Source organism: Dryas octopetala, chromosome 7, assembly GCF_963921425.1.
Source record: "Dryas octopetala chromosome 7, drDryOcto1.1, whole genome shotgun sequence".
NCBI lineage: Eukaryota > Viridiplantae > Streptophyta > Magnoliopsida > Rosales > Rosaceae > Dryas > Dryas octopetala.
Genome location: NC_141372.1, coordinates 18,701,560 through 18,724,191, shown reverse-complemented (window position 1 = coordinate 18,724,191; position 22,632 = coordinate 18,701,560). Strand labels below are relative to the sequence as shown.

At 38.8% G+C, this 22,632-nt stretch overlaps 1 protein-coding gene, 1 long non-coding RNA gene and 1 other non-coding gene across 3 annotated transcripts in view; all 3 read left to right on the top strand.

Annotated features, from left to right (window-relative positions):
• Positions 1–22,632, top strand: part of LOC147280262 (uncharacterized) — a 64,235-nt gene that overhangs the window by 17,888 nt on the left and 23,715 nt on the right. The window lies entirely within an intron of this gene.
• Positions 3,332–4,085, top strand: LOC147280266 (uncharacterized). The gene is made up of 2 exons (XR_015123608.1): positions 3,332–3,473; positions 3,928–4,085. It is a non-coding gene; the product is annotated as an uncharacterized LOC147280266 (long non-coding RNA).
• Positions 14,854–14,960, top strand: LOC147280265 (small nucleolar RNA R71). The gene has a single exon (XR_015123716.1). It is a non-coding gene; the product is annotated as a small nucleolar RNA R71 (small nucleolar RNA).

Below are 22,632 nucleotides of genomic sequence, written 5' to 3'. Positions count from 1 at the left end.
GAGAAAGATAAAGGGGGAGGGAGAAGAGTGTAGAATTTTCTGGAGAGAGAGAGAGAAATCAGAAAAATTTCTGATTTTGGGTATTTTAAAAACCCACTTATATAAATTTACAAAATTGCCCCTCACTTCACGCGTCCGTATCTTTCAAACCGTAACTCGAAACGATGCGTGCTACGTGTCTATGAACTCGTGGGCTCGAAACCTATCTAACGGACCCAAAGTCAAAATCGAAAACCCATTCATTTTAAAAGTCAACTTTTGGTCAAGCTTAAATTAAAACAAAAATAAATAAATCAAAACCCTTTTTATTTTCCAAATAAATATCAAAATCTTTAAAATACAATTCCACATCCTTTTAAAAAAAAATCTCTTAAAACATAGTTAAATAAAAATTTAAATTTCTAGTGAAAATTTGGGTCGGGTCGTTACAACCTTCCCCCCTTAAAAAAATTTCGTCCTCGAAATTTAGTAGAAAACTTAAATTTAAGTGAATTGTAGTTGCAACTTCTCATCACCCATCAAATCAAACCTCATTTCAGGAACCATAAGTTAAAACATGTGTGAATTTTTGGCATTTTCTTCCGTTCGAGATAAATAAATTAAGTAAGCCTTAAAAATAAAAACTTGAAAATGTGATAGAACGCCAAACCCTAGATAAAGTTTTCAAGAATAAAACCATTACGAAATAAATCCATTTAAAACCTTTAAATCATTTGAAAACCACTCTAACCCACCAATCGAGAAAGTTTATCTCTTATCGACATTCAAAACGAGAATACGTGCCAAACTAGAGTGTGTGTGTGTGTCCTGAAGTCTATCGAAAAAATCGTATCATGCTCAAAATTAGATAATGTACCCATGATGACATCCGGTGAAGCCAAAGCGTCCTGCTGCGTCATGACGAGGACTCTGCCCTGGGCTCTAGGGCGTCTTGGTTGATCTCTCTGTTGTTCTCCACCTCTACTCGTATGGCTAGACCGTACACCACTACGCTTCCGCTGCGCCACTCTGATTAACCCTTTGATCTATAAATGCATCAAATAGTACTCTAAATACCCCCTGCTCATAACCTCGAAATTTTTTTACTAAACTCAAACACCCAAGTACTTCACGATCTCAACTCCTTATGTACTGATCAAAAATTATTCTTGAAGTGCACGAGTCAAAGCTGAAATATAGACGTACCGGCGATCTCGTTTTCCCGGCGACGACGCAACCTCCCATCACCTGGGTTGTCTTCCTCTCGTCACGGCGAGTCTGTCCATGTGCTTCCCTAGCTCCGGCGACCTCCCACGGCGGCAGATCGAAAGATTTCTGGCCGACGACTGTTTCGGCGAGTTCGAGCGTTTCCGGCAACATTTGGCTTCGACCCAGGTATCGATTTGGCTCCTCTCTTCATGCTCTTCAGTTCTGTGTTGGAGGATTTAGCCAATTACGAATCCATTTCAAAATCATCGTTTTGCAGCCACGTGCACTGTAGCTCTGCCTTGTGTGGCGGGGATTTGGGTGGTCTTCTTCGTCGGTATGCCTCTTCGAAACCACCAGAAGCCTTTCCTGGTCCGGCGGTGAGTTTTGTGGCATTTTCTGTGTTGTTTGGGGGCTGGGCAGCCATCGTGTGTGGTGGCGGCCGCTCGTTTCGGTAAATCAGTGTAAAAGTTTAATTTAGGTGATCTGTTCACTTAATAAACTTGATTAATTTCACTTTCAGTGATCGGACCCCAATTTTTGGTTTATGTGATCACTCACGAACTAGTCAAACAAACACAACTCAGACGGTTCAGTAACGAAAATATGAAACTCCAGATTGACTTCTAAAAACCAAAAATCATTTCTGTAAACAACACAAATCAAACACACCAAGGATCAAGTGACATCCTATACACTCAGAGGACCCATCACAGTAGGCATCCCAGTGTTATCCACAACTACAGTGGTGTGTGATTAGCTAGACAGTTATATAAGGCATATATCAATTTCAAGCATATAGCTACAGTACAGATTTGTGTTTAAAAGTTGAGTGAGTCAGTAAGCATAACAACACAAACAGGAAAGACAAATGCACACAAGATGTTCACCCAGAAAAACCACAAAGGGTAAAAACTGGGGGTCTATCCAGCTGACCAGGCAATCCACTAAATAAGAAGTTCAATACAAAGGGAGCACACAGCACACAAGCTCAATCACTAAGTCCTAGACTAAGTGGCAGCTTTCTTACCCCTTTGTGCAACTTCCATAAGCAAGGCAATCGGTCATTCATGAAGAAGGCAGCTCCACTCCAAGCTCATCAACCCATGGCACCAATTCGCACCAAGCCCAGTAGATTCATCAATGCATGAACATGATATGCCAATGTGGGATTCTAAAACAAAGATCAACCTTCTCAAACTATAGGCATGAAAAGGTTGATATTGAATCCTTCAACTAAAATCTAAAATGAATGTGTTTGAAGAATGTATAAGAAGATTTAAACACTCAAACCCATTTAGAATTTTAGATGAAACAAAAAAACAAGTTCAGAAAATCTTTTTGATTTTTCAAGAATTAAAAGACCATTTTCTGAAAATGTTAAAGATGAGCACTTAACCTCAAAAATACCCAGGCATGAAACCCGAAAAATACATACCCAAAATGCTCATACGCCCAGCAAAAAAATCTGAACAGAATGCACCTTATACCCGTACACACCCACGCAACTTTCATGTTTGCCCGAGCCACGTGAAGCCAATCAATGGCTGTCCACAAGAGACGAATGAGGGGCATATTCTCTTTGTCCTAGAGGGGTATCCTAGTATTACTAAGGATAGGAATGAGGAGCTGTAAAAAGGAATTTTGCTTTATTTTGCAAAAATCAGAAATGGGGAAGATGATGAATAGTGCTGATGTGTGAAGGTGTGTGGCGTGAATGGCAAAGGAGCAATCAGATCTGATTGATACAGTAGGGGAACCAAGCCATGTGCAATGCACATGCATGTTTAGTAAAAAACAGAACATGGGCTTTCAAAGAAATGGGCTGTAAAAGTAAAACCCGAAATGGCCCCACTGTAGTGACTGTGACTTAAGTATCAACCACTGTACGTGAAAAACATTGTTCTTTATGATCAGTGAATGACTAGTCAAATAGACAAAAAACTATTAATTTCATGAAATGAATGAAGTGTAGTATACCTTGTGTCTTTGTTCATTCTTGACTTCTTCAATGCAGCTGAACTTGTCCTTAATCTAGCCTAAAGCTTGTGAGTGATTAAATACAAATAAATACAATTGTTTTGACAAGGAAAATAGCCAATATAACAAATCCTAGAAACTAACACAGTGGCTTATTTGTATTTCTGGTTTGTGAATTTGTTGGTTGTCTGGTCTTAACAGGTGCACGGGCTCAGAAAATCTCATTCTCGATGTCGTTATGCTGCCGAATTTGATATCTGAGCAAATGAGCGAAAAAGGGCATTTCGGTCTTTTCGCGTGGTTAGACTGTGAGTGAAATTAGTTAGTTTAACTATTGGATTTCTTGTGTGCATTTGTTTGCTAGGACTTGATTTGACTAGGACTTGGTAAGTCTAGGCTTGAATGTTGGAGAATGGAAATGAGGATGATTATGCATTGAGGTTATTAAATTAAGACGGGAATGATTTGAGGTTGAGGTTAATAGTTGACGATTAGGCAATTGAATTGCAGAATGATTATTAATATTATTAGTGGGCTTTGATGTGAATTTGAGGAATTATGTTTTATATTGATACTTGGATGATTGGTTATAAATTTATATTGTGATTGAGTAATTATAAGGTTTATTGTGGATTATTATTAAGTATGAAAATTGAAGGATAATTTGAGGATTATTGTTTAAGTCATTTCACTCATACGAGCTCTAGTGAGTTTACCGGGTTGTTTGTTTGAATGACCCGGTGTACCATGGATATGGTGCAGTGTGGTTATTGGTGTTTTGCAGGTTAAGCAGGCTGAGGAGGCAGTGAGGAGAAGACGAGGCAGTGAGACCCATTTTAATTTGATTTAACTGATTTTATACAGTGAATTTACATAAATGTTTTGGGCTCACACTCTGATTTATTTAACGTATTTATTTATTATATTAAGTGCATGACTCATTCTTTGAAAAAGGGTTAAATGACAAGGTTTTCAGATTGTTTATAGGCCCGAGGTTCGGGGCGTTACAGATGGTGTTCAATTTCCTTTATCTATGCACACACGTCAACCGGTTTGCACTCACATGAGAATCAATTCATTGTCATCATTCTTCACAACGGTGATCCTAGACTTCTTAGGGACAACTTGGACATGACTCATCCAATGATTATCGAAAATGGGGTAAATGACACCTACATCCAACAATTTTAAAACCTCACTCCTTTCTACTTCCTTCATGGCAGGATTTAGACGTCTTTAGGACACAAGGGAAGTCTTAGTGTTGTGGATCCTATGCATGACAATGGATGGAGAAAAACCTTTGATGTCAGCTATAGACCAACCTATGTCTTCTTTATGTTCCTTCAAAACTTCCAAAAGCTTAGGATCCGTTTGGTTACATTTTGCAAAACATTTTTCTGTTTTTCAAATTCAAAAATACTTATAGAATGCAAGGGGTATCATTTTTAGAATACAAATCCAATTCTATGAGTAAATTTTTAAAACATGTCATAGACGTTTCTACCGTATTTGAAAAACACGGGATACAGATAGAAAACATAGAACTTGATTGTTCATTTTCCTTCCGCTCTTTCTTCACCCAATTTCAATTATTACCAAATTAATCTCAGAAATTACAATAATGGCTTCTACCCACTTGGACATGTAATCCACACCCACAAGTATGTATAAATTGTCAAAGGAATTAGAAAAATATCTCATAAAATCAATGCCCTAAACATCAAAGATTTCTACAACAATGATTGAGTTTAAAGGCATCATGTTTCTCCTAGTGAGATTCCCTAACTTCTGGCATCTCTCACAAGATTGGCAATACACATAGGTATCATGGAAAAGGGAAGGCTAATAGAAAGCACTTTGAAGGATCTTGGCGGCGGTTTTCTTAGCACTAAAGTAGCTTCCACAAGCATGGTCATGGCAAAAGGAAATGATATTGGATTGCTCATTATTTGGGACACATCTGCTAATGATTTGATCGGGACAATATTTATACAAGTAAGGATCATCCCCAAAAATAATGCTTGACCATAGTTAGAAAATTAGATCTATCTTGCTTGGTCCAATGGGAAGGCATTTCATTAGTGACAAAAAAATTCACAATATCCGCATACCATGGTGTTTGGGAAACATGCATAAGTTGCTCATCGGGAAATGTCTTAGATGGGAATGGACTCCTCACATGACTCAACAATCAACCTAGAAAGATGGTTGACAACCACATTTTCGGACTTTTTTTTGTCACGGATTTCAATGTCAAATTTTTGGAGCAAAAGGATCCAACGAATTAGGCGGGGTTTAGCATCTTTTTTAGACAAAAGATATTTCAAAGCCGCATGATCGGAATAAACAATAACCTTAGTGTCTAAAAGATAAGACCTAATTAAACTTGTCTAATGCAAAGACAACCGCCAACAGTTCTTTTTCAGTGGTAGAATAGTTGAGTTGAGCATCAGTGAAGGTCTTGCTTACATAGCAAATGACATGGGGCAACCTACCAACTCGTTGTCCCAAAACGACACCTACGGCGTAATTGGATGCATCACACATAATCTCAAAGGGCTCACTCTACAGGGAGGTCAAATGATGGGATCGGAGGTCAACAAAGACTTATGTTTATCAAAGGCACGAACACAATCATCATCAAAGACAAATAAGGAATCCTTGGCAAGTAAATTGCACAAGGGACGTGAAATTTTGCTAAAATCTTTGATGAATCTTCGATAAAAACCGGCGTGTCCTAAGAATAATTTAATTTTCTTAACAGTGGAGGTAGAAAATTAGAAATTAAATCAACTTTAGCCTTATCAACCTCAATTCACTTATAAGAAATGATATGCCCTAATACAATACCTTTTTTGACCATGAAGTGATTTTTCCCAATTTAAAACAAGATTTTTCTCTTTGCAACGAATTAAGACCAATGAAAGGTGATGCAAGCATTCATCAACAGAAGATCCAAAGACGAAGAAATCATCATACAAACCTCAAGGAATCACTCTACCATGTCAGAAAAAATGGAAATCATGCACCTTTGAAAAGTGGCGGGTGCATTACATAACCCAAAGAGCATGCAACAGTAAGCAAAAGTACCAAATAAGAGAGTGAAGGTGGTTTTTTGTTGGTCCTTGGGTGCAATGAGGATTTGGTTATAACCTAAATAACCGCCAAAGAAACAATAATAAGCATGATCGGCTAATCTCTCAAGTATTTGGTCAATGAAAGGAAGAGGGAAGTGGTCTTTCCTAGTGACCGACCACGTTCAATTTCCTATAATCTATGCACACACGCCAACTGGTTTGCACTCACAAGGGAATCAATTCATTGTCATCATTCTTTACAACGGTGATGCCAAATGTTTTTGGAACAACTTGGACAGGACTTACCCAATGACTATTGAAAATGGGGTAAATGACACCAATATCCAACAATTTTAAAACCTCATGCCTCACTACTTCCTTCATGGCAGGATTTAAACGTCTTTAGGGCTCATGAGAAGTCTTAGTATTGTCCTCTAAGTGGATCCTATGCATGACAATGGATGGAGTAATGCCTTTGATGTCAGCAATAGACCAACCTATGGTTGCCTTATGTTCCCTCAAAACTTTCACAAGCTTACATTCTTGCTCAACATCTAAATCGAAAGCTATGATCACGAGCAAGGTATTAGAAGATCTTAAAGACACATACTTGAGGTTATCAGGTAAAGGTTTGAGATCTAGCTTGGGTGGCTCAACGGTGCAAGGAAGTGGAGGATTTTTGGAAAAAGGAAGAGGTTTTATCCTTGATTTTCAATTGGTGGTGTTCATGATGAGTGTGGAATCCAAGAGTGCATTGACTTCTTCTATGGCTTCATTAAGATTAAAGTCACAATCAAAGTGGGCTAAACATGCTTTTAGTAGGTCCTCAACACTATCCCTATGGAAAGAGTCTACCACTATTTGTTTGATTAAATTAACCTCACAAATGATATCCTCACCCTCTTGTGGTTGGTAACTTTTGTTAAAAGTATTAAGATCTATAGTTAAGTTCCCAGACGACAAATTCATGACCTCATTCCTACAATTAATTTGTGCATTTGCTGTGGCAAGGAATGGACGTCCTAAAATTACCTGAATTTAATCACAAGCATTGGTCATAGGTTGGATGTCTAGAACAATGAAATCCACAGGGAAGTAATATTCATTCACTTTGACCAAGACATCTTCCACCATTCCTCTAGGAATTTTAATCGACCTATCCGCTAGAGAGAGAGTCACCAAAGTTGGTTTCATCTCTCTTAAGCCAAGTGGCATATAAACCAAGTATGGTAAAATGTTCACGTTTGCTCCTAAATCTAGTAATGCTCTTCCTAGATAATGAGTTCCTATCATGCATGCAATGGTATGAAAATCAGGATCCTTGTACTTAACCGGAATTCGATGCTCGATAATTGAACTAACTTGTTCGGTGAGAAAGGCTTGCTTTGGAACGTTGATTCTCCTTTTTATGGTGCAAAGGTCTTTCAAGAATTTGGCATAAGAAGACACTTGTTTGATGACATCTAAGAAGGGAATACTGATATAGACTTTCTTGAACACTTCTAGGCTGTCATTAAATTATGCATTTTTCTTTGTCTTAGTCAATCTATGAGGAAATGAGGCTTTGGACACAAGAGTTGGAGAAGAATCAACAATTAAAGGCTTTTTTTCCTTTGACTTGACCTTATGATCAACATTAGACTCTAGGTCACCTAATTCATTTGTTTCATTTTTTGTCATTTTCTTTTTCCAAATTGGGCATTTAAACCTTATTATCAATTTGCTGACCTGACCTAAGGGTTGTGATTGACTTGATATGCTCATACGTATTAGATGAACTAGATGCATCAACATGGAATTGACCCTTTGGATTATGAATGGATTGACTTAGAAATTTTCCCTTAGCTCTCTCTCTCTCTCTCTCTCTCTCTCACTCTCTCTCTCTCTCTTTCCCACAATGTTAGCTTTTTTTTGTAGAAATTGCTTTGAATTTTTATTAATGAGAGGAATCCTCATACAAAGCATGCTCGAGCCAAGAAGGTCCCGAGTTCACATCCAACCAAAAGGAACACCCTAGGTTAGACAAAGCAAAACGAGCTAATAAATGAGCGACATTATTAGATTCACGCCTACGAAATTGACACATGGAGTGATCAAAAGTCGCCAATAGAGTCTTGAGATCCTCGATAATAACCCCATCAGCTGCCATTGAGGGGAGTTGCCGATTAACTCTTTGTACCACCTGTGAGGAATCCATCTCCAACATGACCTGAGTGAGCTGCAGATCTTGAGCCAGCTGTAGCCCGAAAATCCCAGCCATTATCTCTGTCTCCTCCGCCGAGTAGCCACCGAAAATAGATTTGGTGGCAGCAATCACAAGTTGCCCTGCACTATCCCTAATGACAGCACCAAGTCCACGCCCTCTGGTCTTTGGCTTCATCCCTCCGTCAGTGTTTATTTTGAACCAACCCTCCATTGGCTTCTCCCATCGATTTTGAGGTGGTGCAGCCTGAGGGAATAGAACCTCTGTATTGTTTGCCACTGTGTAGTCCTCCACAAATTTCTGAATCCGATCATACTGCCCTACTGCATCTTCGTGGATTCCATTAATCACCCAGTCATTCCGTGCATTCCATGAGGCCCAGCATAAGAAAGCAAAAAGGTTCTTCTCATTGTCAGTCAACACCATCATAGCATGCCGAAGGAATACATCGAAGCGCCCCTCAAAGTCCAAGTCAATTAAATTGCCGAGAGCGGAGAGTTGCCAAAGTCTTTGAGCCAAAGGACACCTCCATATTGCATGTAATGCAGTCTCAATAGTCTCCCCGCACCGCATACACCTGGGATTAGGAATTAATGTGCGTCTGTAGAGGGCATAGTTGCATGGAATAGTCTCATGGCTGCATCTCCAGAGTAAATGTTGAATTTTTCCAGGCACTTTTAAAGCCCAAATGTCTTTCCAGATGTTTACATGAGCCGTCCTAGCCACTGTGTCGCTGCCCTGGCCCTCCTGCCTCATAGCAAGCGCCAGCCAGTATCCACTTTTAACACTATATAGCCCATTCTTTGTGTAGTGCCATATTAGATGATCAGGTCGTGCTGAGATACTTAGGGGGATGCTAGTGATCATATCGGCTTCCTCTAATCGAAAGTGATCATAAATGAGAGCAGAGTTCCATCGCCGTTCAGGGGTGATAAGCCGAGAAACCCGCATATTAGTGGGGAGGGAAGGGAGTGATTGTATCTGGAAGGTTGTGGGTTGTGGTAGCCATTTATCTTCGTAAATATTGACGGACATACCATCTCCAATTCTCCAACGAAGACCCCTCTCCAACAACTGTCTAGCCCAAATAAGAGACCTCCATATTAGTGAAGGGCGTGTGCCAATAGTCGCCTCCATAAAGGATCCAGTCGGGTAGTATCTCCCTTTTAGTACCTGACTCATAAGTGAAGTTGGATTCTGAACTAGCCTCCATCCCTGCTTGGCAATCAAAGCTCTATTGAAACATTCCAAATCACGAAAGCCTAACCCGCCCTCTTTCTTGGGCTTGCAGATCGCTTCCCACTTGAGCCAATAAATACCTTGTTTCATATGTCTCTTTCCCCACCAAAACCGCGATATGAGAGAGGTAATTTCCTTTCGGACTCCATTAGGCATGCGAAATAAACTCATATAATAAGTGGGCATTGCTTGTATTACGGACTTCACCATAATCTCTTTCCCAGCCTTGGAAAGTAATTTTTCCTTCCATCCCTGTAGCTTCTTCCAGATTCGGTCTTTTATAGGTTGGAACAATTTTTTCTTTTTTCGTCCAACCTCTGTTGGAAGTCCCAGGTATTTCTCATGACAGCCAGTGATCTTGATGCCAAGCACTTGGGAAGTAATAACTTTGATAAGGTGGTCAGTCCCAGGGCTATAACAGATAGCAGATTTTCGCAAGTTAACTTTTTGGCCTGAAACTTCTTCATAAACCCTTAGAATTTGTGAGACCACCCAGCTGGCCTTAGGTGTCGCATGAAGGAAGATGATACAGTCGTCCGCGTAAAAGAGGTGCGACACAGGAGGAGCTAGGGGAGCTGCACGAACGCCGATAATATCTCCGGTACTCTCGGCATCGCATAGAAGGCTAGTGAGACCTTCTCCGCAAAAGAGAAACAAATAGGGTGACAGCGGGCAGCCTTGTCTGAGGCCACGCTTAGGGACAATGTGTCCCAGGGGCGCACCCCTCCACAATACAGAAAAGGATGCAGTAGTAACACAATCCATTACTTTGTTCACCCAGCTCGTGTGAAAACCCAGCCGGAGCATTATTGCCTCAAGGAAATTCCATTCGACCCGGTCATAAGCTTTTTCCATATCCAATTTTATAGCCATCTTTGGAGGCTCCAGCTCCGAAGTGTGTTTAATGGTGTGGGTGGTTTCAAAAGCAACCATCACGTTATCCATAATATGTCTGCCTGGGACAAAAGCGCTTTGCTTGTCTGAGATCACCTGTGGTAGAACTTGTTTCAGTCGATTTGCAAGGGATTTAGCGACAAGCTTGTATAGGGTGGTGCAGAGACTTATGGGCCAGAAATCGGTGACATATTGCGGCTGTTCTATCTTTGGAATAAGAGCAATAAGAGTGTGATGGACCCCTCTAACACTAGCAGTTCCATTCAGAATATTCAGACAAAAATTACAGATATCATCTCCCACCACCGGCCAATATCGTTGGTAAAAGAGAGCGGGCATACCATCATATCCGGGTGACTTTGTAGGGTACATTTGCGCTAAAGCCTCTTCTATATCCGCTCTTGTGAAAGGCACCATTAAACGGGCGTTCATAGCTGAAGTAACTCTCGGAGCAACAGTGTTCAAAATCCGTTGTATGTCTATACCACCAGTAATAGAGAAGAGGGAATTAAAATACTCACAGAACATCGAGCCAACCCTCTCTTCCTGTTCAATCCAATCATTGTGCTCATTAAAAAGCCCTTTTATGAGGTTTCGCCTTCCCCTTTCCTTTGCCTGTTCATGAAAAAATTTTGTGTTTTTATCTCCCTCCTTAAGCCAGATAATTTTTGATCGTTGTCTCCAGTAATCCTCTTCTGTTGCAAGCAAATTGTGTAACTTTCGCTCCAAGTCTTTTTGTTGAGCAAAACTTGTAGCGTTCTGGAGACCCATTTTAACTCTGCCAAGTTCATCTTGCAGGGTCTTAATTTCACGCTTCCGAACACTATAAAAATCCCGACTCCAGGCCTGTAGTTTTTGTGCACAGAGTTGCACACCAGCCGGGGTTTGTTCCCCATTATTCACCCTCCCCTTCCAAGTATCAGTTATAAGTTGCTCACAGCTAGCTTCCCTGCACCACATTTTTTCGAAATAAAATCTTCGGCTTCGTCTGTTATTATATCTATTGGCCTCCTGTGTAAGAACTTCAGTAAGGATCGGTATGTGATCAGAACCAGGAACCTCCAAGTGGTGCGTGAGGATGTGTGGGTAGTGTGCCCGAAGAGCATGATTTACTACGCATCGATCCAAACGTTCTCGCACAAAGATCGCCCCATTTCGAGAGCACTCCCAAGTGAAAGGAGTGCCCCGAAATGGGACTTCCTCCAAAGAACAATCCATAAGTGCCGTTCTGAAATCCCTCATTTGGTACTCCGCCTTGTCTCGCCCACCTTCCTTCTCTGAAGCATTAACAATCTCATTAAAATCACCGATGACCAGCCACGCTCCATTACCGACTCCATTCAAACGTCGAAGCAATTCCCATGAGTGGCGTCTCTCCGCCGTAGATGGGTGGCCATAGAAACCTGTAAGGCGCAGATTATAATCATTAGGTGACTCAACTTGCATATCAATATGACCTGTAGAAGAGCTCAGTAGTTTTAAATTCCACCCAGACTTCCAGAGCATTATTAAACCACCTCCTAAACCATGACGTTCCACCCGAATCCCACCCTTTAGACCAAGTCGCCCTGGAAGTTTTTCCATTTGTTTGTCCGTCATTTTCGTCTCCATTAAGAAAATGACGTCCGGACGTTTATCTCTCAGCACAAACCTGAGAGAGTCGAATGTTCGAGGTTGCCGGAGACCCCGAACATTCCAACTGAGGATCCTCATTGCTCGTGGTGGGCCGGAGCGTCCGGTCCCACCACGTGGTGCGTCTCATTATCGTTCAGGGTCTTGCTCTTCTTCAGCTTCCTTTCTGTATTTTCAATCTCTTTATCAATTTTCCTCTTCCTTTCCGTCACGGCCGCTATATTAAGAGGAATAGAGGTATCTCCCTCCTTTGTTCTTGCTTGCCTTTTCCAAGCCCTAGTTTTAATCCGGCTCCCCTCTGTGGCTTTTAAAGCTGACCCCTCAACCTGTGCTGTACTGTTTTGTTTTGGGCCACCCTTCCCTCGGCCTCCCCCGTAAGCCGCCTTCGAGATTTTTGGTTGTTGAAGAGTGCATAAAAGAGTATCCTCCGACTCCCGTGTAACAGCCTCATTTCCCTTCCCCTGTACCTCAGCAGGAGGTGTTGGATCAACCCTCGTCAGTATGGGCGACTGCGAGTGGGTTGTGATAGTTTTAGTATTGGCGTTTTCCTTTCCAAGAGAGTTAAGCATCTCCGCAGCTGTTTTTGTAGCTTGAATACCCTTGGAGCTCCCCCCATTGTGATCATGTCGTTCTGTTTCCCCCCTGTCAAAGGTTCCTGCAAATTGTACCGTTAGCCCATTATCGTCCTTTTGTTGTGTAGCAGTTGTTCCAGCAATAGTGCTGGAGGGGGTCGTTGAAAGCGATGGGGAGGGGGTGCGTTCTCTCTCGGCTCTCTTGCGCCCACCATGATCTGCCAAGATTGGCACATTAGATTCAGCCCGATTGTTTTCCCCTGCCACGTTCTCATCTTCCTCATCGGTTTGCCCATCTTCTGAGACCTTAGACTTTCCTAACTCCACCTTAGTTCTCAGCCATTTTCCCCACTGTTTGTCAAGATCCTTCTTTTGAGCTGCAGTAGATATAGGACATCGGTTGAAAGTGTGACCTAGTCTACCACAGTCAAAACAAAAGGTGGGGAGTCGTTCATAACGCAGTTCAACAATATGGGTGCCTCCACCTTCCAATATGATCTTCTTGATTCTAGGTAGGGGCCGCGTCACATCCATTCTAACCCTGACCCTCAGAAATCTTCCCACAAGATCGGCCTCTATACCATCACCCACATCTAAACACTTTCCCAACGCATCTCCAATAACCCTTCCAGTTGCTTCTGTCATGTAAAGAAGTGGAATGTTATACAATTGAATCCAGAAATCAGCCCACTTTAGCATCATAGCCGACGGGGCCATCGTGCCGTCTGGTTCTTCGAGAAGCACCAGAGCCCTATCGAAAGTCCAAGGGCCTTGTTGGATGACCATCTTCTTATCTTGGGCAAAAGCAAAAGTGAAAAGGAATAAATTTTCGCCCAAGTCCTTTGCATGTACCACACCAAGTGTGTCCCATAGTTTGATCATCGTGTTCTTAAAAGCTTTCCTGTTGAAAGGTTTCAGAGTAAGTACTTGCGCCACCACACTCAGGCGGAGGGTTTCGGTATTCATCGCTGCTTCCATCTCACCCACAGGTGCTTCATCAATTTCGTCTTCCGTGAGAATCAAGGTTTTGGCAAAACTCGTCTGCACCTCTTCCATCCCGCACCGGTCGCTGTTTCGATTGGAAGAGGCAGTGGGACTAAATGTTGGTTACTGCTCTGTGTATGTCGTGGAGGCCAAGCAATATTTCATAGAAGAAGCCAGTGCTCGCCGTCACCGTAGAGGCCCTAACAAGGGTTAGGGATGAAAAAACCCTAACAGAATGTTAGGAGCGAAAAACTCTCACTGAGGGGAGAGACCCTGCCTTTTTCCCACAATGTTAGCTAATTGACCAATTTGATGTTCTAGCTTCGCAATGACTTGTGTATTTTGGTGGGTGGAAGCTTTAATCTCAACAAAGGCTTGACCAATCAATTGCATAAACTTTTGGAGAGTGTCCTCTAAGGGTAATGATGAAGTTTGTTGTGGGGGAACACTTTGTGGAGTGGGGTGAGGAACATGGGAAACATAAGATGAATTGTTCGGCCTTGAGGGATTAGGAAGATGAAATGAATTGTTTGGCATTGAATTTCCTCCTAAATTTGATTGGGGTTGGCCTTGTCTCCAAGAAAGATTTGGGTGATTCTTCCAATTGGAGTTGTAAGTCTCGAAAAAGGTGCCTTGGTTCACAAACAGCTTCCTAAAATTGTTAAGAGCATTTGCATGCTCAACATTGCTCTCAGAAAAAGTATATAAGGAAGGACACGCTTGAACATTATGCATTAGGCTAGCACAATGAGAACAAACCTCAGTTTGGACATGGTTAACAGAACTCATAGTTTGACTTAAGGCTAAGGACTCCACATTTCTAGTTAGGCTCTCAATTTTAGACCCTAAGTCTACAGCGCCTTTCACTTCATACAACCCCCCATGCTTTGGTTCTTTGGCTTGTTTATCATGTAGATTGGAGAATCTCATTGTTGAGAATTTTCGGACAATTTTTCAAAGAAATCATAGGCTTGCTCTTCTCTAAGATTTAAAAACGCACCCGTCCCCCCCTTTCATGGACTCTACCATATTGCGATTTATTTGAGTTAAACCATTGTAAAAGTATTGCACCGAACACCACGTCTCGAAACCATGGTGAGGACATCTCAAAATTAAATCCTTGAATCGCTCCCAACTCTCATAAAACTGCTCATTGTATTTTTGTCTAAACTCCGAAATGTCTCTCCTAAGCGCGTTAGTCCTAGACATTGGGAAAAATTTTGACAAATTATTTTTAACAAGTTGATCCCATAAGGTGATGGAACCGGGGGGTTGGGAGTTCAACCAAGCTTTCACTTTGTCCTTAACAAAAAATGGGAATAAACGGAGACACACTAACTCATCAGGAAAATTTTGGTATCTAGAGATTGAGCAAATTTCAATGAATTCTTTAACATTTGTGTACGGGCCCTCTCAATCCAATCCGTGGTAGGAAGGTAACAATTGACAGATGTGAGGTTTAATCTCAAAATGGGTTGCGGTAGTGTGGGCAACACTATGCAAGAGAAGGAGTGTCTATGATGACGAGAGCAAAATACTCTCTCAACGGCCGAATTTCAATGTTGTTTTCACCCATTTCAATTACTGGTTCAATTCTTTGTCTTAAATGTCTAACAGGTGATAAATCGTGATTCAATGAACATGGACCAAACATACACTAGACGGCTTTTAAGAAAAGAATTTTTCATTTTTTTTTTCAAATTTTTTTTTTAACTTAATTAACTACCATTTTTAAACGAAAATATGGACAAACTAACAAACAAACAAAGCAATCAAAAACCAATAATCACACAACAAAGAGTTAATACAAACAAGCAATTCAATTATTTTTGATTTAGCCTTGAGAGATGTCTTTTAGACAATTCTAATCTTAATTAAGCACTAGACAAGCTCATCCTCTCTTTCAAAGCAAATTAGCGGCATACCGGTATAAGGCTCTCAAAAATACAACCAATCTGGTTCCGGAGGGGGTGGAGGAGTCACAAACGGTATCTCTTAAAACCCAGTCCGCTTTAAGCATCAAGATGATTGCAACCTTAAAGAACCTTTCTAGACATTATATTTTTTCGAACACTCACCGGAGTATCCACTAAGTGGCTTATTCCAAGAGGGTCCTATGAGCTTTGTTAACCCTTTGGCCAATGTCTACTTGATTTTAATTAATTGAGTTTGAGATTAACGAATGCAAGAGATGTTTAGCCTAGATGGGTAAGGAGGTGGTGATGAAATCCAATCCTTATCTTGTTGGGGGTGAATGCCCTTACTAGTTGATTATGCAAGGATGTTAATTGAAAAATGCAAAAATCAACAAAGCAAAGATATATGGAATTGTAAATGCACAAGTTAGACAAACATCACTCAAGAAAGCTTAAAAAATAAAAAGTTTAGAGTATACTAGTAGTGTGGTGACATTAGCCATAAGATACTAGGGGAAGGCAACCAAACTTTTGCTAGCAATTCCCCTTTCTCGATGATCCACACCTTTGCAAACTTCTCCCCAATGCAAATACTAAAAAGAAAAATACTATAATAAATACAAAAACTACAACAAAAGGAGAAAGAGAAATAGAAATAAAAATAAAAATAAACAAGGGATGGAAATAGGAAAAGAGAAATGAAACAAGAGGAAATAAAAATTACCTTATCTAAAGTTACAATGAACAATATGCACAAAACAAAAATAAATAAGATCTAAACAATTTATACTAAATAACACAAAAGATATGATTTTTTTTAACAATAAATGAAAACAAGAAGAACAATTCAAAAGTTGAAACTAGATGCAATAACCTAAAAACAACAAAAAAATAAATATGCTATGTATTTTTTGTTTTTTTGTTTTTGTTTTTTTCAAAATATGGCAAAGTAGACAAAGCTAGTGGTAAAAAAAATAAAAGATCATGCTAAATACTAGATATGGAAGCTACAACTAAAGAGGAACTATATATAAATATTTTAAATAAAAGCAAGAAGTTATAACCAAGGAGTAAAATTTCGGTTTCGAGAAAATTTTCGATGGAAATTTTGACGGAAATTTTCGCGGAAATTTCGATTAAAATTTTGATTTCGATAAAATTGGACAAAAATGACGAAAATTGCTATCAAAAATGAAAATTTTGAATGAAATTTGACCATATGTTTATTTAACATATTATCTACTACATTGATAAAAAAACATTGAAGAAATCAATTAATATAGTAGATTTCATGTGATATGTGATGAATATAATGCGCGTTGGAGACAATACTGTTAAAAAAATACTTCACTAATTAATAATTACATAATAAAATTACACGAATAAATCACCAATGTGGCAACGGAAAGTAGAAAGCTTACTCAAAGAGACTTGGAAATTGTCTTCGATAGTTAAATTAAGCCGAATTAGGTTAAAATAGAATCAATCTGATGGCAGCAGCGGTGATAACAGTTTACCTAAAATTTCAATTTTACAAATTATCGAAATTGGAAAACCAAAAATTAAGGAAATGAAACTTCATGATAAGGGAATAAATTTCTTTTTCATAATTTATGTTTACAACTAAACGAAACACCAAAATAACCAAATCAAACTCCAAATAAAATCTCAAACCTTTTTTTTTCTTTACAATTGCCTAAAGACTCCAAATCTCAATCTACCTTAAAAAAAAATTCTTTCCTTTTTTTTTTTCCTTTTCCTTTGTTTTCTCTTCTTTTTTTTCTTTCCTTTTCCTCTTCTACCCCCAGTGGCCTTCATCTTCGTCTTCTTCCAGTTCTAGTAGGCAGTGGCCTTCCTCTTTTTTTTTTATCCAGTTTTTCTTTTCTTCTCCCTTCATAATCTCTCTCTTCCCTCTCCCTCCTCCCTTCCTAATCTCTTTCTTCCCTCTCCCTCCTCGGATCTCCTCTCCCTCCGACGACGACGCGGCTCTGCAACATCCTCTCCGATCTCTTCTCTCCCTCCGGCGACGGTGCTCTCCTTCCCTCTCCCTCCAGTCTCTGCCTCCCCTCTCTCTCTCCGGCCTCTACATCGAAAATTTCGCCAAAATTTCTAGGATTTCAGAAAATTTCTGCGAAATTTTTTGAAATTTATTTGGTATGGTGTTAAAATTTCCATACCCCTTAATAACAAAATTTTATTCCTTGGTTATAACTATCAGAAGCACAAAATAAACAAAACTACTTAAAATAAACAACAAACAAAAAGTGATAAATATAAATTTTCTTTTCTTTTCTTGGAACCTACAAGAGAAGAGATGCAAAAAAGTGTAAGAAATTTTTTTTTTTTAGGCACTTATTAAAGTGGGAAAAAGAACAAGGAAAATAAATAAATAAAATACAAAAATAAAGGAAAATTCGAATTTATATATATTTCTTTTTTTTTTTTTTAGAAAAGCAAAGTAAATAAAAGCTGGTAGAAGATTTAAACTAACAAGAGCCTAAACTAGTGTATTGAACACTTCCCGACAATGGCGCCAAAAACTTAATGTAAAATTTTATTTACTTACAAATATACGAGTCTTGTAGTAAGGTTGTATACTAATGAGGTCGAATCTCAAGGAGTGTTGCAAAAAGATACACTAAATTTAAAACTAACTTAGCGTGCAAGATTGTGGTTTGTGAGGTAACTTAAAACAAAATACAACTAAAATATAAAGCAAATAAAGTATATGAAAGGAAAATAAAGTAAATAAAGGGGCAATAATTTAAAATTAAAACTATAGAGGAAAAATGACAACTTTTTAGTATTGGAAATTAAACAATAGTATAAAAACCAAGGTTAAGGTTTCACACCACTATGAACACATTAAGTGAGGTTTTTAGTAATTTCTCAAAAAGGAAGGCACCCAAGAGTCAACTTGATGCCCTCTTCCAAAGATATTTATGATCGATTTGAGCACAAAAATTAAAGATTTAAATGGTAGACCTTGTTTTTGCTTAAAAATACAAACTTTAAGCAACCTAAGTGAACCAAAAACTAAGGAACAACTAGAATTCAAAAAAAGTTTGTGTTTAAAAGATTAATATATCATGAAACAAAAATGTGGAAAGATGCTCTATCTACCCATAATATATGACATTATGGGTGAAAGATAGTTTATTTATCATTTTATAAACAAGATCTTAGAACTTGTAGAATCTAGGTAAGAGAAAAATTAACATAGAAGTCTCAACTTGATAATATTCATGGTGGTTAGTGACCACCCATGAGCTTAGAACTAAAATAAAAGAATAATATAAAATAAAATAACATCTGAACTAAAAGAGAACAAAAAATAATTAAATAAGCAACTAAATATTAAATAAATAACTAAATAGCATAAGGTAAATACAAGACAAAGAGAAGAGAAAAGAGATATATGAATTAAAATTTTATTTCATTAAATAAAAGTGTAACAAAATAAATAACATTCTTATTCTTTTTCATAGATCATAGCCAAAAGACTTTGATAGAGAAATCTCATGGTAAAAAATATCAGGCGGTGGGGGTATTGACAGTTGGGACAGCAAAATGTGGAAGAGAGAGGGCTAGAAAAGGCTGGAAGGGTCTGGAATTTGGACAGGCGGCGACACATGAGGTGATCCAGCAAGGGAAAGACTGGAGGCAGCTGTGCAACACGTGTCGCGTGTGTAGAGGAAGAGAAGAGAATGTTGGTGCTTAGGAAAGCGCGAGAGAGAGGAGTTGCTGCGTCACATGTCGCCTACTGATTCGAGGAGAGGAGGATTAATGAGATAAAAGTGAGAGGCGTAAATAGGAAAGCTGGTGAGTGGGCCAGGTGTCGCCGTCTGATTCGATGACGGCAAGATTAATCAAAGCAATTGATTTGGGCGTGACTGCTGCTGGGACGAGTGTCGAGCTGATGGAAAGAGAGGAAGCGAGCTGGGCTGGCTGCTGAGCGAGTGACTGTTCGGCTTCCACTGGGTTGGGCCGACTGCAACTCTTTTTCTTCTTCTTCCTTCTAGGCTGGGCCGGCTGCATTTCTTCTTTTCTTTGGGCCATTTTTTCTTCTCTTGTTTTGATTAAACCTACAAAATTAAATAATACTAATTAATAAAAACTTTAATTCTAAAAATAATCAAGACTCATAAAAATTAATTCTATATAAACCTAGTAAGATCTAAGGAATTAGATAAAAACTAAAATTACCCAATATTAATTAGTTAGTTAAAATAATAATTAAAATACTAAAATTGCTAACATTCAAGGACTAAAATGTAAAGTTTTAAAGATATGAAATATGTTATAAATTGAGCTCAACAAACGGTGAATCCATATGCTCTCAGCTTTAATATGATGAATCACTCGCATTGGGAAGCAAAGAGCTACAAACATCGATCTCTTTCTAATATATTCCAGTGAAGAAAAAGTTTGAAGGGCTGATATGATTCTTATGAGTTTTTGCTAGAAAGTTCTGTTCACTATTTCTAACCATATTAATAAGATTATAAAAATGTCTTATTATTAAGTCCAGGGAATCACATAATTAATTTATAAAAGAAATAACTTATAATATTTATTGAATTATATGATACATTTTCTTAAAGTATAATTTTTAAGATATTGTTGCTATGTTTTTTTTGTCACTTTCACATATTAATACCAAACACGTTTTTACTGTTTTGTTATTATAAAATATTTTTAGATTATGCTACCAAACGCATTCTTGAATCTTGAATCTTGAATCTTGAATATGCATAATTTAATTTCTCGTTTTAATTTTTGTAAAATAGTTTTTCAAAAATCGTTCTGTAAAACGTTACCAAACGGGTCCTTACATTCTTGCTCAACATCTAATCGGAGGCTATGGTCACAGGCAAAGTATCAGAAGATCCTAAAAACACATACTTGAGGTTATCAGGTAATGGTTTGAGATCTAGCTTGGGTGGCCCAATGGTGGAAGGAAGTGGATAATTTTTAGAAAAAAGGAAGAGATTATACCCTAGGTTTCCAATTGGTGGTATTCATGATGGGTGTAGAGTCCAAGAGTGAATTGACTTCTTTTATAGCTTCACTAAGATCAAAGTCACAAACAAAGTGGGCTAATCATGCTTCTAGTGAGTCCTCAACACTATCCTTATGGAAAGAGTCTACCACTATTTGTTCGATTAGATTAACCTCGCAAATGCTATCCTCACTCTCTTGTGGTTGGTGATTTATATTAAAAATATTAAGATCCATAGTTAAGTTCCCAAACAACAAATTCATGACCTCATTCCTACAATTAAATTGGGCATTGGCAGTAGCAAAGAATAAACGTCCTAAAATTACCAGAATTTGATCACAAGCATTTGTCATGAGTTGGGTGTTTAGCACAATGAAATCCATAGAAAAATAAAATTCATTCACCTTGACCAAGACATCTTCTACCATCCCCTTAGGAATTTTAACCGATATATATATCCGCTAAAGAGAGAGTCACCAAGATTGGTTTCATCTCTCCTAAGCCTAATTGCACATAAACGGAGTATGGTAAAAGGTTCATGCTTGCTTCTAAATCTAGCAATGCTCTTCCTATATGATGAGTTCATATCGTGCATGCAATTGTAGGACAATCGAGGTCCTTGTACTTAACCAGGATTTGATGCTCGATAATTGAACTGACTTGTTCGGTGAGAAAGGCTTGCCTTGGAACGTTGGTTCTTGTTTTTATAGTACGTACACAGGTCTTTCCAGAATTTGGCATAAGAGGGCACTTGTTGGATGACATCTGACAGGACCGCCCCCGGATTCCACCCTGAAACCCGGAGAGGTCCTGCGGAAATCCAAAATCAAGGAAAATCCTACCGAAACTTCGGCAGAACCTCCCCTGAAAATGGACTAACCCAGAAATTTCAAAACCTGTTAAAAGCACTTCTAAATCAACAACCACCTCTACCACAACCAAAAAACTCTTATTCACCAAGGCACATGATAATCAGAGCAAAACTAAACTTCCATTGCAAAATAAAAGTTATCTCCACAACTTAAGGGAAATGACGCCGAAGAACTGAAAGTCCTGCCTCGACGTGGTACGGCCCAACCTCAGCGATCTATAACACCTGGGGGGAAAATGTTATAAACAAAATAAAGAAAACGTGAGATAACTCTTAGTGAGTGGACAGTTTAAATAAACGAAAACATAAGTAAAATTTCTGTTTCAAAAAAACCTTCAAAAAAACACGTTTAGCTCTAAAAGCTCACGTCACTCTTTGAAATCCCCCAGTTTTAAAACCATTTCCAAGCTTTAAGAATGTTATAAAACTCATGGAACTCAAGGAAAAGATAACTCAAAACACATTTCTCAATAACCAGCCATCTAAATTAACAAAGTCGTAAAAATAATAATAAAATCGAAATCATTATAAAACTCGAAAGATATTTCTCACTTAAAATCCATACTTAAACTCTGAAGATACCAATTCCATTTTCCACCATGCTATATACCCTGAATAATCCTGGCCATACACCTGTGTGGAATTACAGGCAGGCAATATCCTGGCCATACACACGCGTGGAGTAAAATCCAACACGTGCAGGCAATATCCTGGCCATACACACGTGTGAATAAAATCAGCACGTGCAGGCAAACCTGGTCATACGTGCACGCAGAGCAGCCCCCAAAGGGCGAAGCATCCCGACACACGGCCCAAAGCCTATATGTGTGCCGTGATGGGTCCCAAAGACCTATGTATCTGATAACCTGAAGGGTACTGCAAAGGATGGTTTGAAAACCATTTTTTTCATAAACCAAATAATAGATCTCTTTTTCCATTAAAAATAAATATCAAGGTACTTCCCCAAAAGAAACTTAAAATCCATAAGCCAACATACGAAATCCGAAACAAATTCAATATACATAAATCAAAATAATACTTTAAATCCTCAACACAATTTCATAAATACAACTAGTA